This window comes from Callithrix jacchus, chromosome 9 (assembly GCF_049354715.1).
Source record: "Callithrix jacchus isolate 240 chromosome 9, calJac240_pri, whole genome shotgun sequence".
NCBI lineage: Eukaryota > Metazoa > Chordata > Mammalia > Primates > Cebidae > Callithrix > Callithrix jacchus.
Genome location: NC_133510.1, coordinates 110,788,675 through 110,802,188, shown reverse-complemented (window position 1 = coordinate 110,802,188; position 13,514 = coordinate 110,788,675). Strand labels below are relative to the sequence as shown.

The 13,514-nt window shown below is 41.4% G+C and overlaps 1 long non-coding RNA gene across 1 annotated transcript; it reads left to right on the top strand.

Moving 5' to 3' along the window:
• The first annotated feature begins 2,569 nt into the window (after nucleotides 1-2,569).
• LOC118144330 (uncharacterized) lies at nucleotides 2,570-5,919 on the top strand. Its single transcript, XR_004729053.3, has 3 exons — nucleotides 2,570-2,800; nucleotides 3,279-3,364; nucleotides 4,352-5,919. It is a non-coding gene; the product is annotated as an uncharacterized LOC118144330 (long non-coding RNA).
• Nucleotides 5,920-13,514: the final 7,595 nt, after the last annotated feature.

Below are 13,514 nucleotides of genomic sequence, written 5' to 3'. Positions count from 1 at the left end.
GAACTGAGCCCAACACCCCAGCATAGAAAATTGCACAGCTGAAAAACAAATCCAGTTCTACCTGACTCCAAAACTTACTCCCTTTCCACCACACCTCACTGTCAATCAAATCTACTCTCTCACCAAGACTGTCCTGAGCAGGTCCCAGTGGGAACTCTGGCTGGCTGTGACCACAGCCCACTGGACAGAGGTCAGCCTCCTCTACCCTTCACTTTATCTCCCTCTAAATTGTCTGGCCTCTCTCCAGGCTCTGCTAGCTCTCCACTCCCATGTCAATTGCTTTTGGGGGCTGCCTGTCACCCATGTTTTACAGCCCTCTCAATGAAAAGCAAATTCATATTGATTTCAGAACAACTCAAGCTGTAAATTACTGGTCATGATCAGCTTGGTCATCCCGAGATGAGAATCTATTGACTTCACCAGGGGCCTAAATCTAATTATTGTCCCAGGAAACCCAATGGCAAGGCTGTCCAATGCCTCTGTGGAAAGGAGCTATTAAAATGGCCCAGAGCCACCTACCAAAGTACCTACCACATAATTTAAAGCCATCATCTTTGTCTGACATATTGAAGTCCTGCAGTTTCTTTCAACCATTGAACTAAGTGTGAGAACTGGCCTTGAACCATTTCAGTTATTAATAACAGTAATAATGACCTGATGACCGCACAGCAGTCATTAATATGCACTGAGCACTTTGCATGCATTATCTCCTTCTAAAGCCTCACGTCAGCCCTGTCACTAGCTCTAGGGTCCTGGGCAAGTTACTTAGCTTTCCTGTGCCTCTGTTTTCTCATCTGTGAAATGAGAGGTAATAGTAACACTACTTCATCACATAAATGTAAAAGTTAAATGTGAATTGCTAAGATCAAGAGCTAGATGCATCCTGTTACTCCTGAAGAAACAGAAACTCAGAGATGTTAAGGGACTTGCCCAAGATTACACAGCTGGCGCAGGTTTTCTGTCTGGATTGTTGTGTATTAATTTTTAAGTGTTTAGCTGGATGTGGTGGCTTATCCTGTAATCCCAGCACTTTGGGAAGCCAAGGCAGGAAGATTGCTTGAGGCCAGGCATGCAAGACCCTCACCTCTACAAAAAAATAAAAAATAAAAAATTAGCCAGGTATGGTGGTGCCTGCCTATAGTGCCAGCTACTCAGGAGGCTGAGGCAGGAGGATCACTTCAGCCCAGGAGTTCCAGGCTGCAGTGAGCTATGATCACACCACTGAACTCCAGCCTAGGTGAGAGAGCAAGACCCTATCTCTTTAAAGAAATGTTACTGATTTCCTGCTTCATTTAAAACACCTGGCAGCACTGAGCTCACATTTCTTTCTGCCATACTCACTACTGACCAAATCTAGTCTCTTAGTTCAGCTGAGCCCAACAATACCAAAGCCCACCAAGAGACTCTTGAACATAGAAACAGACCTTAAGATTCTGAGGCTGGCTGTAATGCCCTGGATCAAATGCCAGAGTGCCTGGGTCAGAAGATGCTGCCCAGCTGCACCCGTTACATAGGGCTTGTGCTGCCTGGTTTACTACAGTCCCCACCAGTCCCTACTGCCCTGCCTCTGATCCACTTCTCTCATTCATGACATCTACCTGGCCCCTACAGGCATCCAAGCTTGTAGAATGATTAGGCCACTCAACATCAAACCATCTCATCAAATCAAACTGAGGGATACACTATGATCATCGCCAGCAGATACAGAAATAGGGTCAAGGAGACAGTGACTTGCTTCAGGTCACACAGCACAGTTACAGAACCAGGGTCTGGATGCCAGCCAGCTACCTCCAGAGCCAATCTTCTCTGCCCTTTACTGAGGTTCCTTCCCAACCACAGGCAGAAAAGCCTGCCAGCAGAGACAGGAAAGAAAAATCCCTGTTCATCTCTCACACTGGGGAATGAAGGTAAAAAGAGAGCTCACGTCTGCTTTCAGGTCTCATCGACTCTCCCGCTACTGCTTTTCTGGGGACAAAGTGTTATTTCCAATGGTTAATAGCTCTATCCGTGCAAAACCCTTATCAGGGATTGCACAGAGCTTATATTTGTTGCTGTTTTTGACCAGCACAAAAACACTCCCACATTCCTTTTTTATTCTTCAAACCTCGAAGGAAAGCAAGAGGCAGGGAGGGCTCTGGCTGATAGCCACCACCTTTTCAGCACCCACCCCCAGGGGGACGGCGCCAAAACCCCATTGCCCTGCCAGCCACTGTGAATAGACAGAGCTCCCCCACGCCAGCAAAGCAGCTCCGCAGCTGGTGGGGGGCCCAGGAAGAGAGATTTTGTTTTTTCTCCCTCTTATGGGGCTGACAGCTTGGACAGTAGCTTCCCAGAAACGAACTTTATTCTCAGGGAGACGGACGTGCCTGAACCCTGAATGTTTCCATGAATATTTATGGTTTTTCTCTCTGCTCTGGTCTCAGCTTTGGCCATGATACAACGTTTCCCATTCACCGCCTGTAGATGCCTCATTATTGCTCCGCGGGCTCAGCTTGTCTGTAACTGGGGCAAAGAACCACTAAGTGGCGCTGTTGTCTCTGGTTAGTAACGATGGTGCTATTGCTGTGTTGCATTAACCACTGTGATTTATGGAGTCAGACACGAAGTGCTCCACGAACGTCCAATCATTTTATTCTAACAACAACTCCAAGAAGGAGGCAGAGAGGTGCTGAGAGGGGAAGTTGATTATCCAACGTCACACAGCTAGGAAGTCATGGAGACAAGATTCGAATCCATAAACTAGTATCAGAAGTCGTCACTGCAAAAATGCAAAGATACCAACTATCTCTGCCTGGCCAGGGTAAGTTTTGTTTTTGTTTTTTTTCTGAAGTTCTAGCCTTCCTACTCTTTAGATATTAAAATGGTGTTTCTTTTGTTAAATAATGGAGACGGCGGATGAGTTTGTTGTGGTTGTTTCTTGCCCTTAATAATGTTTTAAAAGAACCAGACGTGGTGGTTCACGTCTGTAATCCCAGCACTTTGCGAGGCTAAGGTGGGAGGGTTGCTTGAGCTCAAGGGTTTAAGACCTGCCTGAGCAAGCAAGACCTTGTCTACTAAAACTTTAAAAAAATAAACTGGCATGGTGGCAGGTGCCTGTAGTCCCAGCTCTTCAGTCAGCTGAGGAAGGAGAATCACTTCAGCCCAGAAGGTTGAGGCGGCAGAGAGCTGTGACCATCCACTGCACTCCAGCCTGAACAACAGAGCGAGACCTTGTCTCAAGTAATAATAATAACATTTTAAAATTGCTATTCTAATGACTTTTCCTCCCACCCTCTAAGCCCTCAAAATCAGAGAACGTTTCTCCTGATGATCAAGATACAGTGCTGAGCTTGGAGAAAATTCATTACTAATCCAACAAAATGAGGTTGGTAACTTTCTATTATTAGCAATGTTTTTGCCCCACTCCAAAAAAAATCCAAATGTACACTGAACACTTACTATAAATCATTTATTCCAATAACAAATGCTTATTGAACATCTACTTTGTGCAAAGCCTGGTGCTAGGTGCTGGAAATACAAGGTTAAGCAAAAGAGGCACAGCTACTCCCTCAAGAAGTTTACACTCTATTGGCAGAGATGAGAATGAATCAGACACACACACACACACACGTGAACTTGTGAACTATGAAGGGAGGTGGGGAGCATGTGAGGTGGCTGTTAAGTGGACTGGGAAGTCAGGGAAGCCTTCCCCAAGGAAGCCACTTGTGAGCAGAGATCTGAAGGATAAACAGGCATCAGGAAAGAAACAGGAAGAATATTCCAGGCGTTAGGAAGAGCACGAGCAAAGGTTCTGTGGATGAAGGGAGAAGAACACGTCTGAGGCCAGAGCAAGAGCCACTGGGGCTGGAGCAGAGCAAGCAGAGGGGACATAGCATAAGACAAAGTTCCAGAAGCAAGACAGGAGCTAAGCCTTGTCCTGTGGGACTTGTTCAGGGGCTTGCTCTTTTTGGTTTTGTTGTTGTTTGAGACAGAGTCTTGCTCTGTTGCCAGGCTGGAGCGCAGTGGCACAATCTAGGGTCACTGCAACCTCCACCTCCTGAGTTCAAGCGATTCTTCTGCCTCAGCTTCCTGAGGAGTAGCTGGGACCACAGGTGTGTGCCACCATGCATGGCTAATTTTTGTATTTTTAGTAGAGATGGGGTTTCACCATGGCCAGGCTGGTCTCAGTCTCTTGACCTCATGATCCACCTGCCTCAGCCTCCCAAAGTGTTGGGATCACAGTCGTGAGCCACTGCGCCCAGCTGATGCTTGCTGTTTATCTGGGGAACCATTGAAAGATTTTTAGCCCCAGGCACTTGAGGGGGTCCATTGATCAAATGTGTTTGCTTATTTTTTTTTTTTTATTATTTAGAGATGGAGTCTTGCTCTGTTGCCCAGGCTGGAGTGCAATGGTGTGATCTCAGCTCACTGCAACCTCTGCTTCCCAGATACAAGCCATTCTCCTGCCTCAGCCTCCTGAGTAGCTGGAACTACAGATGCATGCCACCACGCCTGGCTAATTTTTTATATTTTTAGTAGAGACAGGATTTCACCATGTTGATCAGGCTGGTCTCAAACTCCTGACCTCATGATCCACCTGCCTCAGCCTTACAAAGTACTGGGATTACACTGCGCCTGATACGTTTGCATTTTTAAAGATTCCCTTGCTGCAGTAAGAGAGAAGAGGTCAGAGGAGCTACAGTCAGTGAGATGAGACAGACGAGGGGTCCACTGGATGGTACCGACCTAATAGTAACAGGCAGTCACATGAACAAAGGCCAATATTTGAACAGAAGGCTGACGTGTTCAGGGTCCGGCCAAGAAGAAAACAATCCAGAATGGAAAAGAATCAGTTCCCCTGCGTAGTGCTCTGGTGGGCTGGTGAACAGGTCCAATGTCTTCTGCAAGGCCCTCACCCACCTGCACCATTTCAGGTAGGGAAGCCAACTTGTCCTGGTTTGTCTGGGACCTTTAGCACTGAAAGTCCCATGCCAGGGAAAACTCCATTCTGGGAAAACTGAGGATTCGTCACCCTAATTTCAGCACCGGGTCTGTTGTATCAATGAGGGTATACCTGCACCTTGCTCCATTTAGTATTTCATTAGAATGTGCCAGGTGACCCTAGGGGCCTGAACCTGAGATTTTTGCCTTGATTGTGTCCTGCAGTATGTGTTAAAATATATTCTCCTTCCAGTGACTGGGATAAGTGGTCTTAGGAGAAAGATGCCTTGTTGCCAAAATGCTATTTGATAAACTAGGAACTGGATTCTTGAAATAATCGAAACTTCTGAATAATATTTATATAAGTCTTACAAAGAAGTCCTATATGTTGTTCTATTAGGCTGGTGCAAAATCGTTTGCAGTTTTTGCCAGCAGGTTTTGCCAGTAATGGCAAAAACCTGCAAATACTTTTGCACCAACTTTAATATTACAGTGAAAATGTACTTGGCAAGCCTTACGGTTATATGCTTGAGGTGGAATGCCAGATGGCCTGGGTGCAAATTCTGACTCTGTCATTTACAAGCTCTGTGACCTTGCACTTGTCTTGGCCTGTGTCTCAGTTTCCTCGTAGGTAAAATAAAGAAGGCACTAATACTTACTTCTTAGTTATGAGAGAAGGCATGTAAAGTGCTGGGCATCCTACCTGGCATGCACCAGATGTACCATAAATGTTACCTCTAGGTGTAGGTTAAAGGACCTTATCTAGGGAATTGCATGAAATTCATTACACTAGAGCTTCCCTGTTCAGTAGCCACTACCGCCATGCGGTAATTGACCACTTGAAAGTCTCAACTGAGATGTGCTATAAACTGTAAAATGTTCTTTAAAGATTAAGAAAAAGAGAATATAAAATATCTCCATGCTAATCTGTTTATATATTGATTCCATATCAAAATAACATTTTGAGTGGACCAAGTAAAATAAAATACATTATTAAAATTAGCGTTGTCTTTTTTAACATGGATTATTAAAAATTTTAGAATTACACATGTGCTTTCCATTTGTGGGTCATGTTATGTGTCTGTTGAACAGTGCTAGATTCGAGGTCTGGAGGCCATAAAACAAGAATAAGCAATGAATGAGGGAAATGTGCTACCACTCTCGAGACGCTCCTCTGGAACCACACAAGTCTTCAGTACCCACAGCTCACTAATGAAAAACCGTGCATCACAACTGCACCCACCCATCCTGAATGAAAAGATCAGACATCAAATCACTCCATGTTCAAGTCTGGATTTCTCTCCAGAATATTAGAAAGCACAGAGAAACCAGAGAAAGAATGACACCAGGGGAACAGAATTTTCTCTCCTGGCTGTTGGAAACAACACTGTTCTTTAGCCAAAAACAAATGGGCCCTTTCACATAGATAATCCCATTTATCCTCTGAACCCTGGGACAGTAAAGTCTCTCTTCGCACTTTAGACAAACAAGTGGGGACTTTCCCGAGAGTTTGGAAATGCCTCCCAGCCCTGGGATGAGGACCTCAGTGGAAAGGGGCAGGACATTGATGCAACTCCAAGTCTCCCAGCTCTACAAGCTTACTAGCTATGGACATAGACAAGAGACCTAACCTCCCTGAGCCTCAGTGTCCTCATCTGTAAAATGAAACAAATATAGTAACTGAGGGTGTTGTGGTAAGGAATAAATTGGGTAATTTGTGTAATTTACTTATCACATTATCTGGCAAGTAGTAGGCACTCTTTTGTCTGGTTTCTTCCCCTCTATGTGAGATTAGTCCATATTCTTTCATACCATTATCCTTTGCTCATTATCAATGCGCTGTAATATTCCACCATGTGAAGATACGGTAGTCCTCCCTTTTCCATTAGGGAATACATCCCAAGGCCCCCAAGGGATCCCTGAAACCACAGTAATACCAAACCCTATGTATATTATTTTTTCTTTTCTTTGAGACCGAGTTTCGTTGTTGTTACCCAGGCTGGAGCGCAATGGCGCGATCTCAGCTCACCGCAACCTCCACCTCCTGGGTTCAGGCAATTCTCCTGCCTCAGCCTCCTGAGTAGCTGGGATTACAGGCACGCGCCACCATGCCCAGCTAATTTTTTGTATTTTTAATAGAGACGGGGTTTCACCATGTTGACCAGGATGATCTCGATCTCTTGACCTCGTGATCCACCCGCCTCGGCCTCCCAAAGTGCTGGGATTACAGGCGTGAGCCACCACGCCCGGCCCGTATGCTATTTTTTCTATACATATATACCAAAGACAATATTAATTTAGAAATTAGGCACAGTAAGATGTTAGCAACAATAGCCAATAATAAAATAGAACAAGTTAATAGTATACTGTCATCAAAGTTAAGTGAATTCTGTGGTTTCTCCTTTTCCTCAAAATATCTTATTGTGATTATATTCACCTATTTTCAGACCCAGGTTGACCATAGGTAACTGAAACTTAAGAAAGCAAGACTGAGAGAGAAAGACTGTACCACACACTTTATTCTGTAATATTGATGGGCACTCGAAGAGTTTCGGGTCTGCCGCTGTTATGAATTGGGATGCTGTGAACATTCCAAGTCGTGTATTAATGAACGCAAGTACACATCGGTGTTGGGACAATAGAGAGGGGTAACTAAAGTCTAAGTTAGGGTGTATTTAGTTTTAGGAGATTTTAGTGTACTATTTTTCAGAGTTTTGTATCTACTTATCCAAAAATCAGCAATGAATAGATTTTCAGCTCCCCGATGTCCTCAGTGATGGTAGATGTTGAGAATTTGCTTTTTAGTCATTCTGGTGAAAATGCGTTAGCATCTCATTGGGTTGTCAGTTGCATTTTACTGGAAAGTAAAGAAGCGATGCATTTTTTTTATTTTTTTATTTTTTATTTTTTTGCTTTTTAGCAGTGTGGATATCCTCTTTTGCAAAGTGCCTATTCATATCTTTTGGCCATTTTCTCTCTCTGTCTTTTTTTTTTAAGATACTAGGTATTTGTTGGATATGTGTATTGTGAGACGCATTTTCCACTCTCTGGCTTCTCTTTTCACATTCTTAATGGTGTCTATTGATGAAGAGTTCTTTGTTTTAAAGGAGTCCATTAAAACTCCATGGTTAGCACGTTTATCCTAGTTATATAATCTTTACCTGCCCCCAAAGTCATACAAATATTCTCCTTTATTCTAAAAGTTTATTGTTCTATCTGGCATAGTTAGATCCAAAATAAATCTTGAACAGATTTTTGGATATAATTGTGAAGTTGAGTTGAAGATTTCTGTATCTGAAATTAACCCAGAATCATTTCTTGAAAAGCATGGACAAAATTGTTTTTGTTTTTGAGTACTATTCAATACATATTAAAATACAAAATAGATGTGGAATATGTGTATTCAATATATAGAAACAACATATTTTAATATTTCAATTGCAATTACCTTCTTTAAAAATTTTACTTTAATTTCCAGGATACATGTGCAGAATGTGCAGGTTTGTTATGCAGGTATACATGTGCCAGGGTGGTTTGCTGCACCTATTGACCCATCCTCTAAGTTTCCTCCCTTTGCCCCCAGTCCCCCAATAGGCCCTGGTATATGTTGTTCCCCTCCCTGTGTTCATGTGTTCTCATTGTTCAACTCCCACTTATGAGTGAGAACATGCAGTATTTGGTTTTCTGTTCCTGTATTAGTTTGCTGAGTATGATAGCGCCCAGCTTCATCCATGCCCCTGAAAAGGACATGATCTCATTTCTTTTTATGGCTGCATAGTATTTCATGGTGTATATATGTGCCACATTTTCTTTATCCAGTCTATCATTTATGGGCATTTGGGTTGGTTCCATGTCTTTGCTATTATAAATTGTGCTTCAACAAACATACGTGTATATGTGTCTTTATAGTAGAATGATTTATATTCTTTCACATATATACACAGGAATGGGATTGCTGGATCAAATGGTATTTCTGATTCTAGATCCTTGAGGAATCGCCACACTGTCTTCCCCAGTGGTTGAACTAATTTACATTCCTACCAACAGTGTAAAAGCATTCCTGTTTCTCCACAGCCTCACCAACATCTACTGTTTCTTGACTTTTTAATAATCACCATTCTGACTTGCATGAGATGGTATCTCCTTATGGTTTTGATTTGCATTTCTCTAATGATCAGTAGTGGTTTTTTCCATATTTTTTTGCCATACAAATGTCTTCTTTTGAGAAGTGATTGTTCATATCCTTTGCCCAGTTTTTAATGGGGTCTTTTTTCTTATAAATTTAAGTTTCTTATAAATTCTGGATATTAGACATTTGTCAGATGGGTAGATTGGAAAAATGTCCTCCCATTCTCTAGGCTGCCTGTTCACTCTGATGATAGTTTCTTTTGCTGTGCAGAAGAAGCTCATCAGTTTAATTAGATTCCATTTGTCAATTTTGGTTTTTGTTGCAATTGCTTTTAGTGTTTTGGTCATTAAGTCTTTGCCCATGCCTATGTCCTGAATGGTATTGCGTAGGTTTTCTTCTAGGGTTTTTATGGTTTTTGGTTTTACATTCAAGTCTTTCATCCATCTTGAGTTAATTTTTGCATAAGGTATAAGGAAACAGTCCAGTTTCAGTTCTCTGCATATGGCTAGCCAGTTTTCCCAATACCATTTATTGAATAGAAGATCCTTCCCATTGCTTGTTTTTGTCAAAGATCAGATGGTTGTAGATGCGTAGTGTTATTTCTGAGGCATCTGTTCTGTTCCATTGGTCTATATCTCTACTTTGGTACCAGTACCATGCTGTTTTGATTACTGTAGGCTTATAGTATAGTTTGAAGTCAGGTAGCATGATGCCTCTAGCTTTGTTCTTTTTGCTTAGGATTGTCTTAGCTATATGGGGTCTTATTTGATTCTTTTTCTAATTCTGTGGAGAATGTCAATGGTAGTTTGATGTGAATAGTATTGAATCTATAAATTACTTTGGGCAGTATGGCCATTTTCATGATATTGATTCTTCCTATCCATGAGGATGGAGCGTTGTCCATTTGTTTGTGTCCTCTCTTATTTCCTTCAGCAGTGGTTTGTAGTTCTCTTTGAAGATGAGCAATTGTGAATGGGAGTTCATACATGATTTGGCTCTGCACTTGTCTACTGTTGGTGTAAAGGAATGCTTGTGATTTTTGCACATTGATTTTGTATCCTGACTAAGCTAAGGTTGCTTATCAGCTTAAGGAGTTTTAGGGCTGAGATGATGGGGTTTTCTAAATATAGAATAATGCTGTCTACAAACAAAGACAATTTGACTTCCTCTCTTCCTATTTAAATACCCTTTATTTCCTTTTCTTTACTGATTGCCCTAGCCAGAACTCCCAATACTATGTTGAATAGAAGCGGTGAAAGAAGGCATCCTTGTCTCGTACCAGTTTTCAAAGGGTGTGCTTCCAACTTTTGCCCATTCAATTTGCTACTGGTTGTGGGTTTGTCACAAATAGCTCTTATTATGTTGAGATACGTTCCATCAATATCTAGCTTATTGAGAGCTTTTAGCATGAAGGGATGTTGAATTTTATCAAAGGTCTTTTCTGCATCTATTGAGATAATCATGTGGTTTTTATCTTTGGTTCTGTTTATGTTATGGATTAGGTTTATTGATTTGCATATGTTGAGCCAGCCTTGTGTCCTAGGGATGAAGCTGACATGATCATGGAGGATACGTTTTTTTGATGTGCTGCTGGATTCATTTTGCTGGTATTTTATTGAGGATTTTTGCATCGATGTTCATCAGGGATATTGGCCTGACGGTTTTTTGTTTTGTTTTTTGGTTTTTTTTTGGCTGTTGTGTCTCTCCCAGATTTTGGTATCAGGATGATGCTGACCTCATAAAATGAGTGAGGGAGGAGCCCCTCCTTTTCAATTGTTTGGAATAGTTTCAGAAGGAATGGTACCAGCTCCTCTTTGTACCTCTAGTAGAATTCGGTCGATAATCCATCCAAATTCATGAAAAGACAAATAACAAGTTCTGAAATTGAGGCAGTAATTAACAGCCTATCAAGTGATCATATTTTTCTTTGCATTCTGATTTTTCCCATGGGTTAAGTCTCCCCATGTTATGTGGGTAAGAAACAGCTGAGTAGGGATTACTCTGTTGAGGTTTTGTGAGATATGTCAATGTGATAAGCAGCCACTTTGATACATAGGTAAGTTATTGCTCATCATCCTGGAGTAGGAGCAACTTCCAGGGCTACTGCTTCAGTTCAACTCTTTATGTATTAACACAAAGGTGCAGGGCCAAATGTAATCCCGTGTTGGGAATGTATCTTGTAGTGCTTGCACCAGAACCATGTGGGAAGTGAAGGAGAAATGAATTTTTAAATGGGTGGCACCAGAGGCTTCATTTTTTGTTCCCATGCTAAGATATATAAAATCACAAGAAGCAGACTTTAATCTGATCAATGGTAAATGAAAATAGACGTTCTCTCTATTGGAATATACTTGATAGTGCAGTGTATGTAATTGTAAATGCGCCAAACAATGAGAGTTATAACAAAACCTTTCCTATTATACCAAAAGCAGAAATTCATAAAGAGGAAGAAATACTTTTCAAATAGAATCGAAGATTAGGCACTTAGATTGTTTGATAATCAAATTAATGAAGAGAAATAAAGTTTATCAACATATTGCAGGATTATATAAAGTTCCTGATTTAACTGATTTAATATAAAATGAAGATAACATAAAACTCATTACATATTTATATCAGTGACAGATAGATTAATGAGTATCATTACTTCCAGAAGTATTTAAGTTTAATCAGTTCTTTCTCTCTCTCTCTCTCTCTCACACACACACACACACACACACACACACCTCAAAATCCCCAGAAATCTGACAGTTCATATATGTAAGAATCTTGATATAGGGCTTGCCCAATTATTTGTAATGTCGTGTTAATTTTGACAACAATCCTCAAAATTAACATGACATTACAAATAATTATATGTGACACCAATATTTTTTTCTAAACTCAGATTAATAGAGAACAGATTTCTATCCTTTATGATGGAAGAGAAACTACATTTTTACTCTTTCTAACCAAATATTATAAAATTAGTGTTTTATATATAGGAGTAATCAAAGACTATGAAGGCAAAAAATAAATCAGGAATAAAGTATTACAGACAATTATTTTAAATGTGATTTTCCCAAATTTTGTGATGTCAGTTATTCAGTCATGTTTCTCAGTTTTCTTAAATTGGTGGCTTTTTGTAGTTTCTTCTCTAATTCTAAATATTCACTTTTGAGCTGAAATTTGTTTTTACAATTTTTATTTTTTTCTTAAAGCAGTCCACAAAATTGTGGCAGTTTTGAACTGTATGAAATATGGATTGGCACTTACAAACAGACATCAGCTCATCCTGCCCCATCCACCATGCCTCATCCAAATCTCCTTCACCCCATAGTCCCAGGTACCCCCAAAGTTCTCAATATGTATGTGCCCAGTGAAGCACTAAGGCTTTAAAAAATTATTATTAACAAAAATGGAGAGGAAGATGTTTCTGACATTTTGCTGAGGAAGTTGCAATGAGGGTGACTTTGAACTTATAACTCTGAGGACAGCTGATGTTGCAAACCTTTGGGATAAATTCTGGACCATGAGCACCAAAAAACAAGGCTGCAAGTCCAGGATGATTCCGGATTCTCCATGCTCATCTTGCATATGCCTGCTCTAAGGGGCTCTAAAGAGAGGGACCAGGAAGAAGAAAAACTTTCAAGTGCACTGCAGAGGTGACCAGCTATGAAAACCACCCAGAAGCCCCATCAGCCAGTGTGGCCTGAGAGTTGAGAGTCCATTGACTGGAATCCCTGCTGCCCAAGAGCTCCCTCCTGACTGATCTGGATGCTAAAGTTATATATGGCACTTAGTAGCAATTCAATAAGAATGTGTTGATTGAGCAGTTGAAATATAATTCTTTTGTTCTTGATATCTTATGGTCTTCAAGAATCCTCTACAGTGGAGATGCTAACTTAGGCTCTAGGAAGCCTGGGAATTGTATGGAAAATGTAGGCATGAATGTGTTTTTCTGGGAGAAGCATCTATAGAGTTCATCATATTCTCTACAGTGTTTTAAGGCTCTAAAGAAATCTTGAGTTCTGCTCTATCTATCCATGTCCAGCTAAGGGCACTGCCCCTGCTCCCCAGTCCCTCAGTGCACAAATGCCAGGGCAGTAGAGGGCTCTGGGCCATACACTGGTGGTAAATAAAGAAGTAGGTGCTCCTGGAAAAGATAGTCCTAAACCACCAATCATAGCAGCACTGCAGAACCAGAAGGGACCTTTGGGATGGGCCTGTGTAATTGAGCCAACATACCCAAAAATGGGCCGTTTGATGGGACAAGTGGAAGAATCTGTCCTCCACCTTCCCTTTTTGTCACAAGACCAAAGTGCTTATTGTACAGCCTGCAGCAGTTTATTCAATGATTCAGCCAATATTAGCTGAGACCCTCCTCTATGCCGTGCTCTGTGCTTGGTGCTGGGGACACATGGGTGCTGCCCTCAAGTTTCCCAGGGGAGTGGACACATGACAACCTGCCCATGGAATAAGTCTG